Here is a 20,085-nt window from a genome sequence, read left to right on the forward strand (position 1 = left end):
TTGCGGAGCCTCTAAGAGAAGCAAATTTCATCCAATCCGGTTGAAATTTGGAACATGGTTACTATATGATCTCTAACAACCGTGCCAGAATTGGTCCATATCGGTCTATAGTTATGTATAGCCGATCTCCAATCACACAAAAATTGGCCCATATCGGTTCATAATCATGGTTGCCACTCGAGCCAAAAATAATCTACCAAAATTTTATTTCTATAGAAAATTTTGTCAAAATTTTATTTCTATAGAAAATTTGTTAAAATTTTATTTCTGTAGAAAATTTTGTTAAAATTTTATTTCTATAGAAAATTTTTTTAAAATTTCATTTCTATAGAAAATTTTGTCAAAACTTTATTTCTATAGAAAAATTTGTCATTTTTTTTTTCTAAAGACAATTTTGTTAAAATTTTATTTCTATAGAAAATTTTGTCAAAATTTTATTTCTATAGAAAATTTTGTTAAAATTTTATTTCTATAGAAAATTTTTTTAAAATTTCATTTCTATAGAAAATTTTGTCAAAACTTTATTTCTATAGAAAAATTTGTCATTTTTTTTTTCTAAAGACAATTTTGTTAAAATTTTATTTCTATAGAAAATTTGTAAAAATTTTATTTCTGTAGAAAATTTTGTTAAAATTTTATTTCTATAGAAAATTTTTTTAAAATTTCATTTCTATAGAAAATTTTGTCAAAACTTTATTTCTATAGAAAAATTCGTTTTTTTTTTTTTTTGTAAAGACAATTTTGTTAAAATTTTATTTCTATAGAAAATTTTGTCAAAATTTTATTTCTATAGAAAATTTTGTCAAACTGAATTATATACGTATTTAATCGATCTTTTTTTGGTGTAATATATACCACGTTTGCACTTACATACAATTTAGAAGATGGTGTTAGGAGGTTTTAAGATACCTTGCCATCGGCAAGCGTTACCGCAGTCTAAGTAATTCGATTGTGGATGGCAGTGTTTAGAAGAAATTTCTACGCAATCCATGGTGGAGGGGACATAAGCTTCGGCCTGGCCGAACTTACGGTCGTATATACTTGTTTTTCTATAGAAAATTTGTGAAACACCTCTTAGTTACAGAGAAATATTTTGCTAAATCTACCAAAACATCAGGAATTCTACCAATCTATCAAACAGTAAAAAAAAATCTACCATTTTTGGTAGAATTCTACAAACTGTGACAACCGTGTTGGGCAGCCCTAGTGTTGTAATCTGCCAACTAACAGCTCTATCGTTTATACCTACTCAAAACATTTTGACATACGGGCGCTATTTTTTTATGTTTACAGCAACTTAAAATTTTCATCTTTCCCCAAAAATTCAATTAAATCGTGAACATTTTCGTGCGATTATTTTTTTAACTATCGAATAATAGATTAACTTAATAACAGTGCATGGATGAAATTAATTCAATTTTTGGCTATGAACCTTCGTCAAGGAATAGATAGAGAATTCATCAAAGGCCATAGAAACACCCCAGCAAAAAAATTTGTAAGTAGTTCTAAGAGCACTTCCAAAAAATGTCCTACAAAGATGTTCTTTATTTTAACTACTCAGGAAGTTATTTTAATTAAGTTTCTTATAACTCGTTGTTTTCATATTTTTTAAGGGTAAATTTAACTTTTTTTGTTTCAAATATGTTAAAAACAGAGTAAAAAATGCTAAATCCATTCTAGAAAAATAGCGAGTTGGTGGCAATATTTGATGTCAAATGTTTCAGGCAAGCGTTAGAATACATTAAAAATCATAACAAATTATAAAAAATTATTTATTTGGGAAAATATCACAAATTTTTCTAATTCACATCCAAAACACTTAATTCGGATCACACCCTAAGAACTGATGCAAATTCAGTGCAACGGCTGTGGAAACGGTGGACATCCGCCCATGTTAAATTCATAGCTTCTGCGCCAATTTTGCACCACAGCCGGATCCAAAAAGCACATTTTCACTACTTTTTTGACTACGATTTTTTTGCTGGGACAATAAAGCTATGTTCTATGATTAATACTTGTGTTTGTTCTCTAATCGCGAAGTATAAAAGACAAACTTCGTACTATCCAATACCGAGCATCTTCTCGAAATCTTACGTAAATTTGTGAACATATGTAAAATTGGACTATTTCCGTTTCCAAAAGTTGCATTTGTTGAAGATCGTCTGTAAGAAACCCTAAGAATCAACTAAAATGGTTTGTTTATTTTAAATGAAGTTTCTTTAAATCGGCTTGTATTTGCTCAACAATGTGATCTATCAAATGAATGTGTTAACTATATGCACTAGTTTTGCTTATGTGAAAAGTGCTATATGGCCCAATGCTTAATGCATTTATTTTCTGACTGTACGGTTTGCGTTTCGATTCTTCGTCTGAACAAATGGAAAAAATTGAAATACTTCAAATTTGTTGGGTGCTATACATAAAGGTATATTTGTTCCCATATTAAAATCTGAGTCGATTTGGATAAAACAAAATTTCTAGACATAAAATTTAAATCGGCTAATGCCCTGAGAAGGAACACAAAACATGCTAAAACGTACTCTGCAATGATGGCATCGATATATGCTTGAATTTAAACGAATTCGTCGCCGCAGTCAAACCAACAAACATTTCTAGGTCGTTTTGGATATATAAGATCATGGTGGGAGTATTTAACGAAAACAAGTAAGGAAAGCCTAAAGTCGGGCGGGGCCGACTATATTATACCCTGCACCACTTTGTAGATCTAAATTTTCGATACCATATCACATCCGTCAAATTTGTTGGGTGCTATATATAAAGGTTTGTCCCAAATACATACATTTAAATATCACTCGATTTGGACAGAATTTGATAGACTTTTACAAATTTTTTAGACTCAAAATTTAAGTTGGCTAATGCCAACTTTGAGTCGAAACAGGACCTTATACCAAATTTTAGGACAATCGGACTAAAATTGCGAGCTGTACTTTGCACACAAAAATACACCAACAGACAGACGGACAGACAGACAGACAGACGGACATCGCTAAATCGACTCAGAATTTAATTCTAAGCCGATCTGTATACTAAAAGGTTGGTCTATGATTACTTCTTCTTGGCGTTACATACAAATGCACAAACTTATTATACCCTGTACCACAGTAGTGGTGAAGGGTATAAAGATATCTATTTATTCCGAAAATACTACTGAAAGAGTGTTTGACACTCAGTTTGGTCAAATATTTGCCTAGCCTTAATCTTTATTAGATTTTTCCTCAAAATTGCAAAAATATTACAATGTGGCCATATGTTATTTATTCAATGACTGTTTTCTAGAGAACATCCTTCAGTTAAAATGAAACGAATAAATTGCGTAGGCTAGCCTAAATGTCTGTTTGATTCTAAAACAAATACAAAAATGAATGATGGTAACATTTACGTGATTCTGCACATCTAAAATTGTTTGATAACATCCAAGAGATACATTTGTATCTGAACGTTATCATTTGGTTTGTGATTTGTCAATAGATACGGACAACAACAGGCAATAGACAGCTGATAGTAGATATTTCGATTGTAGCAGGGAAAATCATTATATGTTGTTGGTGAAGAAACTGTACAGTGGTGCTAAACCAAAAAGCCCAAAAATTAAAAAAAAAATAAGTTGGAAATCATTGTCCTTTTTTATATTAATATGCTGTGTTTTCGAAGAAAAAAATGAAACGACTACAACTTACTACAAACCCAGCTAAGATGACCGGATACCCTTTACGAGTATTGTGTTTCGCTTTCACCTTTACCTTTGCAACATTCTTCCGAAAATCTCAAAAAGATATAAAAATGGATAACAACTATAGTTTTTGTTTTTTTTTTTTTTCAAACAAACGTCAAATTTAAATATTTTAATATATTAAAAAATATCTCTCAGTTGTATGCAATAATAAGGAGGTACGCGCGCTAAACCACATTCCCAATATACTAGCATGTAAAAAGATATCAATTCGATCACAATGTTTGAGAGTGTGATGACTCATTGAGTCAACATCAACAACAAATAGGCACAGCATTTCACGAGCAATAATAAAAATCTGAATGAAGGAATAATTCCCTACGGAGAGGGAGAGAGATCAATAAACGAATATTTAACATAGTTATCAAGTGTCTGAGAGGAGAGAGTGCTGTCTGTGTGTGGTGATGATTGGGAGCTTAATTGGCATTCGCATACAATGTTAGGCAAATAGATGGATATAATAGACACAATGTTATTGCTTGCTTGCAACACTCGAACATACATTTGCAATTAAACTATAAGATATATAAACACTATAGTGATCATCCATCCATTCCTCATTATTTTGGCGGAAGTCTTTTTAAATTGATATTCGTTTTTTTTCACAGTAAAAGAATGCGCGATTCGTTGATGGATAAATGTCCTAAATGTTCGGTGTAGTGATGTTTTTTATTTCAATCGTCCTGGTCGAACTTTCAGACATATATAATTATTCTATTTTATAAAAATATTTTAAAAAATAATGTACCTAATGTTTTATTTACTTTTTTCTCTTTTCATGTTTCTTTTGGACATTGTTGATCTTTATCTCACAAATATTCGGAAAATAGGTAAGCATTTCTAAAATCTTTATTACTATTAAGCAAGTTCTTTGGTTTTGTTTTCCATCATTGCCTTAGTGTAATACATACAAGAAAAATCTATCACCAATCGTTAATTACCTGTAAGATTATTCATTTATTTTGAATATTTACATTCTCTATGTGTTTTTTGTACTAGTTACAGTATTGATTTGAATCTATTGACATTTAAGCCGGAAAATAACTTGAAACTTTGTTTTTTTTTTGTGTATCCATGGCATTTCAAAATAAATACTCAAACATAACTGACAATTTGTACTTGGATTTCATAGCGACCACTGAACAGTAGTAGTATCTATGCCTTCAACATCAATGGACTTCTGGCACGCTTAGTGAACACATAACGATGAAGGTGGTGGTACAATTGTCATATTCATATTTACATAGAGTGGCATTCACCAGTTCTTCTTATTACAAAGCCAATCACTTGGCATTTTACTTTGTTGTAGCGGTAGCTGTTGGAGATGAATGTTTGTCGATGATGAATTACCAATGTAGGGATGTGAATTCATGGAGAAACAAAAAGAAGTTATGGGAAAACTGTTCCCTTTAAATGAACTGCTGAAGATTTTATTTAGATGAAATTTTAAAATAAAATTTAAATTGAATTATTTACTTTTTTGAAAGTAATTCAATTAATCTAAATAAAATAAGTTTTTGGTCCTCGTAGTCGATAAAGTCGTTTTGTCCATATACCATAGTTAAGTGATTCGACTTAAAAATGGGTATCCTTACATGAAAGAAAATTTTGTTGGACAACAGTCAACTTTGCTATAACCCTCCAGCAAAAAATTTTTGGAAGTTCTTCTTCCAAATCCAAAAAGAAAATTTTCACAAAATTTTTGGACACTATTTTTTTTATACCCTCCACCATAGGATGGGGGGTATATTAACTTTGTCATTCCGTTTGTAATACATCGACTTTATGCTCTAAGACCCCATAAAGTATATATATTCTGGGTCGTGGTGAAATTCTGAGTCGATCTGAGCATGTCCGTCCGTCCGTCTGTTGAAATCACGCTAACTTCCGAATGAAACAAGCCATCGACTTGAAACTTGGCACAAGTAGTTTTTATTGATGTAGGTCGGATGGTATTGCAAATGGGCCATATCGGTTCACTTTTACGTATAGCCCCCATATAAACGGACCCCAAAATTTGGCTTGCGAAGCCTCTAAGAGAAGCAAATATCATCCGATCCGTCTGAAATTTGGTACATGGTGTTAGTATATGGTCTCTAACAACCATGCAAAAATTGGTCCATATCGGTCCGTAATTATATATAGCCCCCATATAAACCGATTCCCCGATTTGGCTTGCGGAGCCTCTAAGAGAAGCAAATTTCATCCGATCCAGCTGAAATTTGGTATATGGTGTTAGTATATGGTCTCCCAACAACCATGCAGAAATTGGTCCACATCGGTCCATAATTATATATAGCCCCCATATAAATCGATCCCCCGATTTGTCTTGCGGAGCCTCTAAGAGGAGCAAATTTCATCCGATCCGTCTGAAATTTGGTACATGGTGTTAGTATATGGTCTCTAACAACCATGCAAAAATTGGTCCACATCGGTCCATTATTATATATAGCCCCCATATAAACCGATCCCCCGATTTGGCTTGCGGAGTCTCTAAGAGGAGCAAATTTCATCCAATCCGGCTGAAATTTGGTACATGGTGTTAGTATATGGTCTCTAACAACCATGCAAAAATTGGTTCACATCGGTTCATAATTATATATAGCCCCCATATAAAACGATCACCAGATTTGACCTTCGGAGCCTCTTGGAAGACCAAAATTTATCTGATGCAGTTGAAATTTGGTACGTTATGTTAGTATATGGTTTCTAACACCCATGCAAAAATTGGTCGATATCGGTCCATAATTATGTATAGCTCCTATATAAACCGATCCCCAGATTTGACCTGCGGTGACTTTTGGAGAAGCAAAATTCATCCGATCTGCTTGAAATTGGGTACGTGGTGGTAGTATATGATATTTAACAACCATGTGAGTTGAAATTTGTGGATGACAGTCTTTCGTAGAAGTTTCTACGCAATCCATGGTGGAGGGTACATAAGATTCGGCCTGGCCGAACTTACGGCCGTATATACTTGTTTTTTTTTTGCCAGGTCTCTAATGCCCAAGATATCGGTATATTTGAAAACCATACATTTCTATCCCTGCAGATAAGTAACGAATTCCCACTTTTCCCCAAAAAATACAATACCATCGTCATCCCTGTGAACCACCCAACCTCATTCTCCAAGAAATCATTAAAATTGATATTTGTAACGCCACTGATATTTACACAATTTGTTACCTTCAGTAGTTCTATAATGCCAGCATTTTTGTAAAGAGCTTCAATCTTTTGTTATGTTGTTGTTGTTGTTTTTTCATAAAATTGACTATTTAACATTATTTTTTAAGTTCATTTCTGATTGTTTTTCGGGGCTTTTTAATATTTACATGAATAATTCTTGTCTTAAATCGAATGCCAACAAGAGAAGAATAATGGCTTGGAATTGAGGCGGTATTTTCCCCAATTTATATGGATGTTGATGGCTGGCTGTCGGTATGCCAGTGGAAAAAAAAGTGAAGTACTTGAACTTTAAGATTAAAATTTGTTTCAAGGTTTGTGGCTCCATACAATGACGAAGATGATGATGATCTTCTGTTGATATGATGGTATCTTCATAGCTCTTATTACATATTCATATAATGATTTCAACTCTAGACATATGATGAGCTTCAATTGTATATGCAATGGTCAAAGACTTGGTGGGATCTCAGACAGTTGAATCCAAAGTGATAGTATCCATTCTCCCTTTAATGATCTTTATTCCCACTCCATATGCTTGACTCATATTTACAGATAATAATGATGTACTTTAGTTGGTTAATAATACAAAAAAAAACAATTTTTGTTAAGTGATTGCTCCTTGGCTATTTATGCTACAGCTTTTATTGTAAATGTTTGTAATTTAATAATAGGCTTGTTCTTGTTGTTTTGGGTTTTTGTATGTTCCCATTTTCGATCTCAAGTTCTCACAATATGAATTATGAATCACTAGGTTGTTGTAGGATAAAAAAAAAAACAAACAAGAATGAGGATGAAAACTCGTTTTTTATGGAGATCACTTGGCTTGGTTGACTTCCTGGATATTTCTTGTTTCCCTTCACCGACTGTTATTCTAAATATAAGTCGTTGGCTTAGATTTAGGTTACCTATCACCATCTACCACACCATGCTAGTAATTGATGCTTCCACTTCCTTATATTTCATTACACCACTAAACATTTATGAGCCTTGTTGATCATTCATTACCTACTCCCATTTATGAAGTCGTAATCGTCACAGTAAGGCTGTAATATGTACTATACTAACCAGCAGATGTGTTATGCAATTCCTTTGCTGTTTATACACCATATAATTAAGAGTCATCATTGGAAACTATAGGTGCACTTTATTAGAGAAACCAATAATTGGCTAGTAATTGTTGTCGTAGACATTGGGAATTAGCAAGAAGCCGATTGAAAAGGAAGAAGAGGAAATTTCAAATTAGAAAGCATTTTTAGGATTAAAATGGGAGCCGCTGTGTAGCAATGATTAGCATGCCCGCCTTCCTTATGACGATTTCGATTGTAATAAAACGGGCAACATTTACGATATTTTCTATAAAAATATATACGACTGTGTTGGAACTTTTGGATTTGGGATCACGATGGCAACTCTTTCCAAAAGTTATTTTACAGCAAATTTACCAAATTTACAAAAATCTTATTTTTTTCTGCGAAATGAATGAATGATCCCTCCTCTTATTTCTATCGAAAATTTTTGTCAACAATTTATTTCTATAGAAATTTTTTCTAAAAATTTTATTTGTATAGAATTTTCTCAAAATTTTATTTCTATAGAAAATTTGTGACAACATTTTATTTCTATAGAAAATTTTGTCAAAATTTTATTTCTATAGAAAAATTTTCTAAAAATGTTATTTGTATAGAATTTTGTTAAAATTTTATTTCTATAGAAAATATTGTCACAGTTTTATTTCTATAGAAAATTTGTGATAAATTTTTATATCTATAGACACTTTTCTCAAAATTTTATTTTTATAGAAAATTTGTATTTTTTTTTTAGAAAATTTTATTATAATTTTATTTCTATAGAAAATCTTGTCAAAACTTTATTTCCATAGAAAATTTTGTGAAAAACTTTATTTCTATAGAAATTTTGTCAAAAGTTTCTATTTCTAAAGAATTTTTTACAATTTTATTTCCATAGAAATTTTGTCAGAATTTTATTTCTATAGAAAATGTTTTCAAAACTTTATTTCTATAGAAAATTTTGTCAACATTTTATTTGTACTCGTATAGACAATTTTATCAAAATTTTATTCCTATAGAAAATTTTCTCAAAATTGTTCATAGAAAGTTTTGTTATAAAATTATTTCTATAGGAGATTTTGCCAAAATTTTATCTCTCTAGAAAATTTTGCCAAAATTGTATTTCTAAAGAAAAATTTTCTCAAAATTTTATTTCTATAGAAAATTTGTGACAAAATTTTATTTCTATAGAAAATTTGTGACAAAATTTTATTTCTATAGAAAAGTTTGTTAAAATTTTATATCTATAGACAATTTTGTCAAAATTTTATTTCTATAAAAAATTTTGTGAAAAGCTTTATTTCTTTAGAAAAGTTTGTTAAAATTTTATATCTAGAGAAAATTTTCTCAAAATGTTATTTCTATAGAAAATTTTGTCAAAAATTGTATTTCTATAGAAAATTTGTGACAACATTTTATTTCTTAGAAAATGTTGCCAAAATTGCATTTCTATAGACAATTTTATCAACATTTTATTTCTATAGAAAATTTTCTCAAAATTTTGTATAGAAAATTTAGTTAAAATCTTATTTCTATAGAAGATTTTGTCAAAATTTTATTTCTCTAGAAAATTTTGCCAAAAATTTATTTCTAAAAAAAATTTTTTCAAAATTTCATTTCTATAGAAAATGTTCTCCAAATTTTATTTTTATAGAAAATTTGTGACAAAATTTTATTTCTATAGAAAAGTTTGCATTTTTTTTCTGAAGAAAATTTTGCCAATCTTTTATTTCTTTCTACTGAAAATTTTGTCAAAATTGTATTTTTATCGAAAATTTGTGACAAAATTTTATTACTATAGAAAATTTTGTCAAGATTTTATTTCTATAGAAAATTTTGTCAAAATGTTATTTCTATAGAAAATTTTGTCAAACTTTTATTTCTATAGAAAATTTTGTCACAATTTTATTTCTATAGAAAATTTTGTCCAAAGCAAATTTTGTTAAAAACTTTATTTCTATAGAAAATTTTGTCAAAAACTTTACTTCTCTAGAAAATTTTCTCAAAATTTTATTTCTATAGAAATTTGTGACAAAATTTTATTTCTATAGAAAATATTGTCACAATTTTTATTTCTATAGAAAATGTTGTCAAAATTTTATTTCTATAGAAAATTTTGTGAAAAGCTTTTTTTCTATAGAAAATTTTGTCAAAAACGTGATTTCTCTACAAAATTTTCTCAAAATTTTATTTCTATAGAAAATTTTATCAAAAATTGTATTTATATAGAAAATTTGTGACAAAATTTTATTTTGTATAGAAAATTTGTGAAACAATTTTATTTCTATAGAAACTTTTATCAAAATTTTATTTCTATAGAATTTTTTCTCAAAATTTTGTATAGAAAATTTTGCCAAAAATTTATTTCTAAAGAAAATTTTCTCAAAATTTTATTTCTATAGAAAATTTTCTCCAAGTTTTATTTTTATAGAAAATTTGTGACAACATTTTATTTCTATAGAAAAGTTTGCCAAATTTTTTTCTAAAGAAATTTTGTCGAAATTCTTTTTAAACGAAAATTTGTTACAAAATTTTATTTCTATAGAAAGTTTTGTCAAAATTTTATTTCTATAGAAAATTTTGTCATAATTTTATTTCTATAGAAAATGTTGTCAAAATTTTATTTCCATAGAAAATTTTGTGAAAAACTTTATTTCTATAGAAAATTTTCTCAAAAACTTTATTTCTCTAGAAAATTTTCTCAAAATTTTATTTCTATACAAATTTGTGACAAAAGTTTATTTCTATAGAAAATTTGTGAAACAATTTTATTTCTATAGAAAATTTTGTGAACATTTTATTTCTAAAGAAAATTTTCCCAAAATTTTATTTCTATAGAAAATTTTGTCAAAAATTTTATTTCTGTAGAAAATTTTGTAAAAATTATTTCTATAGAAAATTTGTGGAAAATTTTATTTCTATAGAAAATTTTCTCAAAATTATGTATAGAAAATTTAGTTAACATTATATTTCTATAGAAGATTTTGTCAAAATTTTATTTCTGTAGAAAATTTTGTAAAAATGTATTTCTCGTTTTGTTTTGTTATTATTGGTTTTGTTCTTTAAGCATTGTTCTTTAAGCACAGTTCATTAAACCCAACAATGAACCACACTTGAACCTTCCGAAAAAAGGTTTTGCATGATAGCCTGCTTATGCCGAAATAAATTCGTACAAAAATATCTCTTTTGACAAACATTCTTTTCCTCTGTTGGTTAAGCTACACTTGTAGTTTAGTCAATGCATGGTTTTAAGCTGAAATCAAAAAACAACAAAATTTATTTCTATAGAAAATTTTGTCAAAATTTTATTTCTATAGAAAAATTTGTCAAAATTTTATTTCCATAGAAAATTTTGTGAAAAACTTTATTTTTATAGAACATTTTGTCAAAATTTTATTTCTATAGAAAATTTTGTCAAAAATTTTATTTCTGTAGAAAATTTTGTCAAAAATTTTATTTCTGTAGAAAATTTTGTAAAAATTATTTCTATAGAAAATTTGTGCAAAATTTTATTTCTATAGGAAATTTTCTCAAAATTATGTATAGAAAATTTAGTTAACATTTTATTTCTATAGAAGATTTTGTCAAAATTTTATTTGTGTAGAAAATTTTGTAAAAATTTATTTCTATAGAAAATTTTGTCAAAATTTTATTTACAAAATTGTATCAACATTTTATTTCTATTCAAGATTTTATCAACATTTTGTTGTTACAGAAAAATTTGTTAAAATTTTTATTTATATAGAAAATTTTATTTCGATAGAAACTTTTATTTCTATAGAAACTTTGTGTCAAAAATTTTATTTAGAAAATGTCAAATTTTTATTTCTATAGAAAATTTTGTCAAACTTTTATTTCATTAGAAAATCGAAGTACCTTTTAGTGGGAGAGGAATGATTGCAAAATCTAACAAACCATTAAGAATTCTACCAATCTACCAAACACAAAAAATCTACGACTTTTGGTAGAATTCTACAAACTGCTGCGGCCGGCAATTCTTCTTCATTTATTCAGTTTAGTTCGATTTAGCTTCAATATCATTCCTATCACTAACATAAATTCTATCTTAAAAATATATTTTAAAATGCCATTTTTTTAAGTGTAACTAGAATATACAAAACGGATGCGCGTATATCTGATACGATTACTTATCCACCCTGGTTAACGCATTTCAATCTAATTATAACATCCTATCACTTGGTTGATTTATTCCTCCTTCTTGTTTGTGCAAACGTTGGACGATATGATGATGCTGATCATCATATTTCCATGCAGTCATTTGTCTATCCATCTATTGCACTATATAACAACGCTATTGGTAATCATATAACCTTAAAGAGAATTACATTGCTGCATACTTTATGAAATAGGTCCATTTTCAGCCATCTGGTTGCAAATTGGCCCAAATGCATTTATGTTAGATAATTCATTTATTCTAATGCAATTTTCTAGAAACGAGGATGAGGTAGAAAATTCAAAGAAATTTTATAAAATAAGTTTGTATCTAAAATCATAGAATTTGTGAAATAAAATCTATGAACAATGTATAACTTTTATGAGAAAATACATATATAATTTTGATATCAATAATGATGCATGTACTGGAATGTAAATTTTCGAAAATGTTTATAAAGTCATGGAAATTGTTGCGTTCAATCATCATGTATGCATTGTTTTCTGTTTGACTAAGAGCTAAAGATTCCAGAAATACCTTTGGCACCATTTGAATAACGCTTAATACAAACAGAAGTTCAATGTGTGCTACACCAGCTAAAGCAAAAAAAGCCTCGTGGACCGAATTTGGATCCGCGAATCGCTGATAAATTGGCCATCTTTGGGCAATAGGTTGTGTTCCATCAGGACAACGCCAAATGATAAACTTTGTTGATAGTAACTCGCCAGAAGCTCCCGTGATTTATTGGGACGTTGAGTACCATCTGTTCCTGTCCATGGCTAAAATTATTCCTGGTAAAAAGTTCACTTCTAGATACGTTTGTGAAAATCGACGATTTAATTATTTTGTCAATAGAAGCGAGGGCTTCTGTGAGAGTGGTAATGAAATAACCATTAAAATGGCAACAAGCTCAAATTCATAGAATTGGTGAAAATTCATAAAATAAATAAAAGTTCATAGAATTTATAAAAATTTATAGACATTATGAAAATTCGTAGATTTTATGCAATATTCATAGAATTTATGAAAATTCCCAGAATTCATGAAAATTTGTAGAATATATGAAAATTTGTAGAATTTGTGAAATTTTAAAGAATTTATAAAAATTATGGAATCTACGAATTAATGAATATTCATACAGTTTAGAAAAAATCAAAATTTAACAAATTCATAGAATTTCTAAAAATCTGTACAATAATAAATTATAAATATTCGAAGAATTTATGGAAATTTAAAGAATTTCTATATTCATGACAATTCTATAAATTTCCATAAATTCTATGACAATTCATAGATTTTTATGAAAAAAAAATCATAGAATTTATAAAAATTCATAAAATTCATAGAATTTATGAAAATTCATAGAATTTATGAAAATTCATAGAATTTATTAATTTATAGAAATTCTTAGAAATCATGAAAATTTATAGAATTCATGAAAATTACGGAATCTATAAAAATTCATAGAATTTATAAAAATTCATTGCTTTTATGAAAATTCATAGAATTTAAGACATTAAATTTTAGACATTATGAAAATTCGTAGATTTTATGCAATATTCATAGAATTTATGAAAATTCCTAGAATATATGAAAATTTGTAGAATTATGAAAATTTATAGAATTTGTGAAAATTTAAAAAATTTATAAAAATTATGGAATCGACGAATTAATGAAAATTCATACAGTTTAGAAAAAATCAAAATTTAACAAATTCATAGAATTTCTAAAAATCTATACAATCTATGGAAATTCATGGAAATTATAAATATTCGAAGAATTTATAGAAATTTAAAGAATTTCTATATTCATGAAAATTCTATAAATTTCCATAAATTCTATGACAATTCATAGATTTTTATGAAAAAAATCATAGAATTTATAAAAATTAGTAAAATTCATGAAAATTCACAGAATTTATGAAAATTCATAGAATTTATTAATTTATAGAAATTCTTAGAACTCATGAAAATTTATAGAATTTATGAATATTACGGAATCTATGAAAATTCATAGAATTTACAAAAATTAATAGAATTTAAAAAAAATCATAGAATTTAAAAAAAAATCATAGAATTTATGAAAATTCATAAGATTTATGAAAATTCATTGAATTTATGGAAATTCATTGAATTTATGGAAATTCATTGAATTTATGAAAATTCATTGAATTTATGAAAATTCATTGAATTTATGAAAATTCTTTGAATTTACGAAAATTCATTGAATTTATGAAAATTCATTGAATTTATGAAAATTCTTTGAATTTACGAAAATTCATTGAATTTATGAAAGTTCGTGGTATTCATAGAAATTCAGAGAATTAAAAAAATCGAATTTATGAAAATTCATAGAATTTATGAAAATTCATTGAATTTATGAAAATTTATAGAATTTATGAAACTTCATAGAATTTATAAAAATTCATAGAATATATGAAAATTCATAGAATTAATGAAAATTCATAGAATTTATGAAAGTTCGTGGTATTCATAGAAATTCAAAGAATTAAAAAAAATTATGAATTTATGAAAAATCATAGAATTTATGAAAATTCATAGAATTTATGGAAATTCATTGAATTTATGGAAATTCATTGAATTTATGGAAATTCATTGAATTTATGAAAATTTATAGGATTTCATTTTTCAATTTTTTCAATTCATTGAATTTTTATATATTTGTATATATGAAAATTCATAAAATTTATAATATTAATAGAATTTATTAAAATTCGTAGGATTTTTGAAAAGCAGTAGATTTTTTGAACATTTATGGAATTAATGAAAATTCATATGAATATTATGGAATCTTTGAAAATTCATACAATTTAGAAAAAAATCATAGAAGCAAAATCCGTAGGGAGCTACCGTGGTGCAATGGCTAACATACCCGCCTTGCATACACAAGGTCGTGGGTTCGATTCCTGCTTCGACCGAACACCAAAATGTTTTTCAGCGGTGGATTATCCCACCTCAGTAATGCTGGTGACATTTCTGAGGGTTTCAAAGCTTCTCTAAGTGGTTTCACTACAATGTGGAACGCCGTTCGGACTTGGCTATAAAAAGGAGGTCCCTTGTCATTGAGCTTAACATGGAATCGGGCTGTGATAAGAGAGAAGTTCACCAATGTGCTATCACAATGGACTGAATAGTCTAAGTGAGCCTGATACATCGGGCAGTCACCTAACGTAACCTAACCTAAAATCCGAAGAATCTTGTAAAACTCATATGATTTATGAAAAATTTTAGATTTAAAGTAAAGTCATTGAATTTAGTCAATTAATAAATTTTATGAAAATTCATAATATTCATAAAATTGATAGAAATTCATAAAGTTTTTTTTTCAATTTATGAAAATTTTGAATTTTGCCATAATGTTACCAATACTCAAAATGAAAATTAACCATAATTTCCATAATCCACACAATTAGAATACTTGTACAACTTTATGATGTTTTCATCCTTAAGTTTTTCTAATACTGACATCACAGTCTATGGATTTATTATGTGGCAAGTAAATAAATTCTCCATCTGTTCCCACAGATGGATATTTTTTGCCTTCATTGAAAACTAATATCCGTGAAATGGAAAGGCAACACAATTTACCGAATAGTCATACAGTCAATTCACAGTGACCGACTGTTTGCTATTATGGTTGACTTTTTATTGCCGCTTTAATTGTGTTTCCGTTTGTTCTACTTTTTAATTACCAGACACTTAGACATGTAATTATGTTAATATTTTGCGCTTTTTTATTGCATTTTCGTTATTTTGCATTTCTGTGCTATTTGTAACTTGTTTCTGTTTTTTTTTTTTTAATAAACATAATTTTATTAAGTATTCATTTAGTTTCAGGGTCTTGGTAATGAGAGTAAAGTTATAAAAATTAAGGTAAATTTAGGTTTATTGAAAAGTACAATACGATTTTGTAAACATACGAGCATGTAGATGAGATTGAAATTATAGGAAAGAGTTTAGAATTTATGAAAATTCATAGAATTTACGAAAATTTATAGAAATTATGAAAATTTATAGAAATTATGAAAATTTATAGAATTTATGAAAATTTATAGAATTTATGAAAATTTTTAGAATATATGAAAATTCATAGAATTTATGAAAATCCATAGAATTTATGAAAATTTATAGAAATTATGGATGACGAAATATTGAATAAATAAAAACTAATCATACAGACCTCGAGCTCGTTTTTATCAACAATTATCAGTTGGAAATTATGAAAATTTATTGAATTTATGAAAATTTATAGAATTAGAAATTTTGATTTTATTCAAATTTATATAAAATCCATAGAATGTATGAAAATTCATAAAATTTTTTAAAATTCATAAAATTTTTTAAAATTCATAGAATTTTTGAAAATTCATAAAAATTTTTAAATTCATAGAATTTATGAACATTTATAGAATTTATAAAAATTCATAGAATTTACGAACATTCATAGAATTTTTGACGTAGAGCATCGGAGATGTCTCGAAATATTGGATTATTTTTAAATAAAAATTTTTTATTCACATAACCTCAAGCCAAACTAAACAAATATAATTAACAGTTTAAAGGTCAACTATCAAACAACAACATTTCTGAAAATTCATAAAATTTCTAAACATTCATAAAATTTCTGATAATTCATAAAATTTCTGAGATTTCGTGGCATTTATAGCATTATATATTTATTCAAAGGCATTATATATATATTCAAAGAATTCATAAAAAAATCTTACAACAAATAAAAATTCATAGATATAATGAAAATTCATAAATGCAAAGTCCGTAGTATTTGTACAAAATCATGTAACTTATGAAAATTGACAGAATTTGTACAAAATCTGTAAAATTTAGGAAAATTCATAAAATGTTGGAAAACTCATAGAACTTATGAAAATTTATAAAATATATGGAAATTCAAAGAATTTATTGAAATTTATGGAATTAAAGAAAGTTCATAAAATTTATGAAAATTGTCGTTGTTTTTATTTCAACTTAAAACCATCCGTTTACTAAACTACAAGAGTTGCTTAGCCAACAGCGGAAAAGTACGTTTGTCAAATTTACCCTTTTGACTGCAAGATGTTTGAATGGACAGCCGTTTTGGAATTATCGTATTGCTGATTAGCATCCTCTACTTGCAGCGAAACTACGAACAAATTATCAGAGTAAATTCGGATAATTCACTAAACCCATGAAGTTTCTCGAAAAAAGTTTTTGATAGTCGACTTTGGCTTCATAAAATTTAAGAAAATTTCTAAAATTAATAAAAATTCATAGAATTAATAAAAATTCATAAAATTTATGAACATTTATAGAAGTTATAAAAATTCATAGAACTAATAAAATAAAATAAAATTTATGAAAATTCACATAAATTATGAAAATTCACATAATTTATGAAAATTTATAGAATTTATAAAAATTCCCAGAATTTATGAAATTTCATAGAATTTATGGAAATTTGTAGTATTTATAAACATTTATAGAATTTATACAAATTCATAAAATTTATAAAAATTCGTAGAACTTTTGGAGTTGAATGCATAAGAAGTTCATAGAATATATGAAAATTTATGAAATTAATGAAATTTCATAGAATTTATGAAAATTGGTACAATTTATTATAATGCATAAAATTTATAAAAATTCATAAAATTTATGAAAAACCATAGAATTTATGAAAATTCATAGAACTTATGAAAATTAATAGAACTTAATAACATTCATAGAATTTATACAAATTCATAGAATTTATAAAAATTCGTAGAGCCTATGGAACTTCATAGAATTTATAAAAATGTTATGGAATTAATGAAAATTCATAAAATGTAAGAAAATTCATAAAATGTATGAAAATTCATAGAATTTATAAAAATTCATAGAATTTATTAAAATTCATAGAATTTATGAAAACGCATAGAATTTATGAAAACTCGTACATGCAAAAAATTTTTATTTCCTCTCAAACGAAATTTTAAACAAACTAAGTTAGTTTCTCATTTGCTTTTTGATTTAAGGAAGTTTATTTGAAAAAAAAAAAAGTATATACTTTTTGTGATAAAAGTTTATTCTTTTCCAGGATGTAAAAACAATTTCATAAAGACTAACTCAAAAACAAAAACAATCTTTTAAGACTAATTGCATTTTCCCTCACATCTTTCTCTCTTCCACGAGGTTTTTTAGTTCTTAGCACCTTTTTCTGTAATACAAATAACGTAGAAGAAATTATTCGATTTTATAAATTTTTTAAATTTTACCTTTCGCCTGGACGGAGAATCTAACCGCGGCAATTTGTAAGCCAACACACTATCCACTGAGCTATGCAGATGTCATTGTCATCAATAAACAATTATCCATATAAGTTATATTTATATAGCCTAGGTTGTGGCGCCCATTAAACAAACTTTATTTCACAGATTAATTTATTTTATTTTTATACCCTCCACCATAGGATGGTGGTATATTAACATTGTCATTCCGTTTGTAACACATCGAAATATTGCTCTAAGACCCCATAAAGTATATATATTCTGGGTCGTGGTGAAATTCTGAGTCGATCTAAGCATGTCCGTCCATCCGTCCGTCTGTTGAAATCACGCTAACTTCCGAACGAAACAAGCTATCGACTTGAAACTTGGCATAAGTAGTTGTTATTGATGTAGGTCGGATGGTATTGCAAATGGGCCATATCGGTCCACTTTTATGTATAGGTCCCATATAAACGGACACCCAAATTTGGCTTGCGGGGACTCTAAGAGAAGCAAATTTCATCCGATCCAGCTGAAATTTGGTACATGGTGTCAGCATACGATCTCTAACAACCATGCCAAAATTGGTCCACATCGGTCCATAATTATATATAGCCCCCATATAAACCGAGCCTCTAAGAGAAGTAAATTTCATTTTATTCGGCTGAAATTTGGTACATGGTGTCAGCATACATATGTTCTCTTAAAACCATGCAAAAATTGGTCCACATCGGTCCATAATTATATATAGCCCCCATATAAACCGATCCCCAGATTTGGCTTGCGGAGCCTCTAAGAGAAGCATATTTCATCCGATCCGGCTGAAATTTGGTACATGGTGTTAGTATATGGTCTCTAACAACCATGCAAAAAATGGTCCACATCGGTCCATAATTATATATAGCCCCCATATAAACCGATCCCCCGATTTGGCTTGCGAGGCCTCTAAGAGAAGCAAATTTCATCCGATCCGGCTGAAATTTGATACATGGTGTTAGTATATGGTATCTCACAACCATGCAAAAATTGGTCCACATCGGTCCATAATAATATATAGCCCCCATATAAACCGATCACCAGATTTGACCTCCGGAACCTCTTGGAAGACCAAAATTCATCTAATTCAGTTTAAATTTGGTACGTGGTGTTAATATATGGCCTCAAACTCCCATGCAAAAATTGGTCGGTATCGATCCATAATTATATATAGGCCCCATATAAACCGATCCACAGATTTGACCTACAGAATTCTTCCCATTCGGTTGAAATTTGGTACGTGATGTTAGTATATGGTATCCAACAACAATGCAGGAATTGGTTCCTATCAGCCCATAATTATATATAGCTCCCATATAAACCGATCCCCAGATTTGACCACCGGTGCCTTTTGGAGAAGCAAAATTCATGCGATCTGCTTGAAATTTGGTACGTGGTGGTAGTATATGATATTTAACAACCATGCCAAAAGTTGTCCATATCAGTCCATAATCATATATAGCCCCCATATAAACCGATCCCGAGATTTGGTTTTGGAGCCTCTTGGAGGAGCAAAGTTCATCCGAGTGGGTTGAAATTTGGTACATTGTGCTAGTATATGGTCGTTAACAACCATGCGTAACTAGGTCCATATAGGTTATATATATAT

General features: G+C 28.0%; 1 protein-coding gene across 6 annotated transcripts in view; it reads left to right on the forward strand.

The window, feature by feature from the left end:
* RhoGAP19D (Rho GTPase activating protein at 19D) overlaps positions 1 to 20,085 on the forward strand; it is a 302,970-nt gene that overhangs the window by 205,015 nt on the left and 77,870 nt on the right. The window lies entirely within an intron of this gene.

The sequence above is a fragment of the Haematobia irritans genome, chromosome 3 (genome assembly GCF_050003625.1).
Source record: "Haematobia irritans isolate KBUSLIRL chromosome 3, ASM5000362v1, whole genome shotgun sequence".
Lineage (NCBI taxonomy): Eukaryota > Metazoa > Arthropoda > Insecta > Diptera > Muscidae > Haematobia > Haematobia irritans.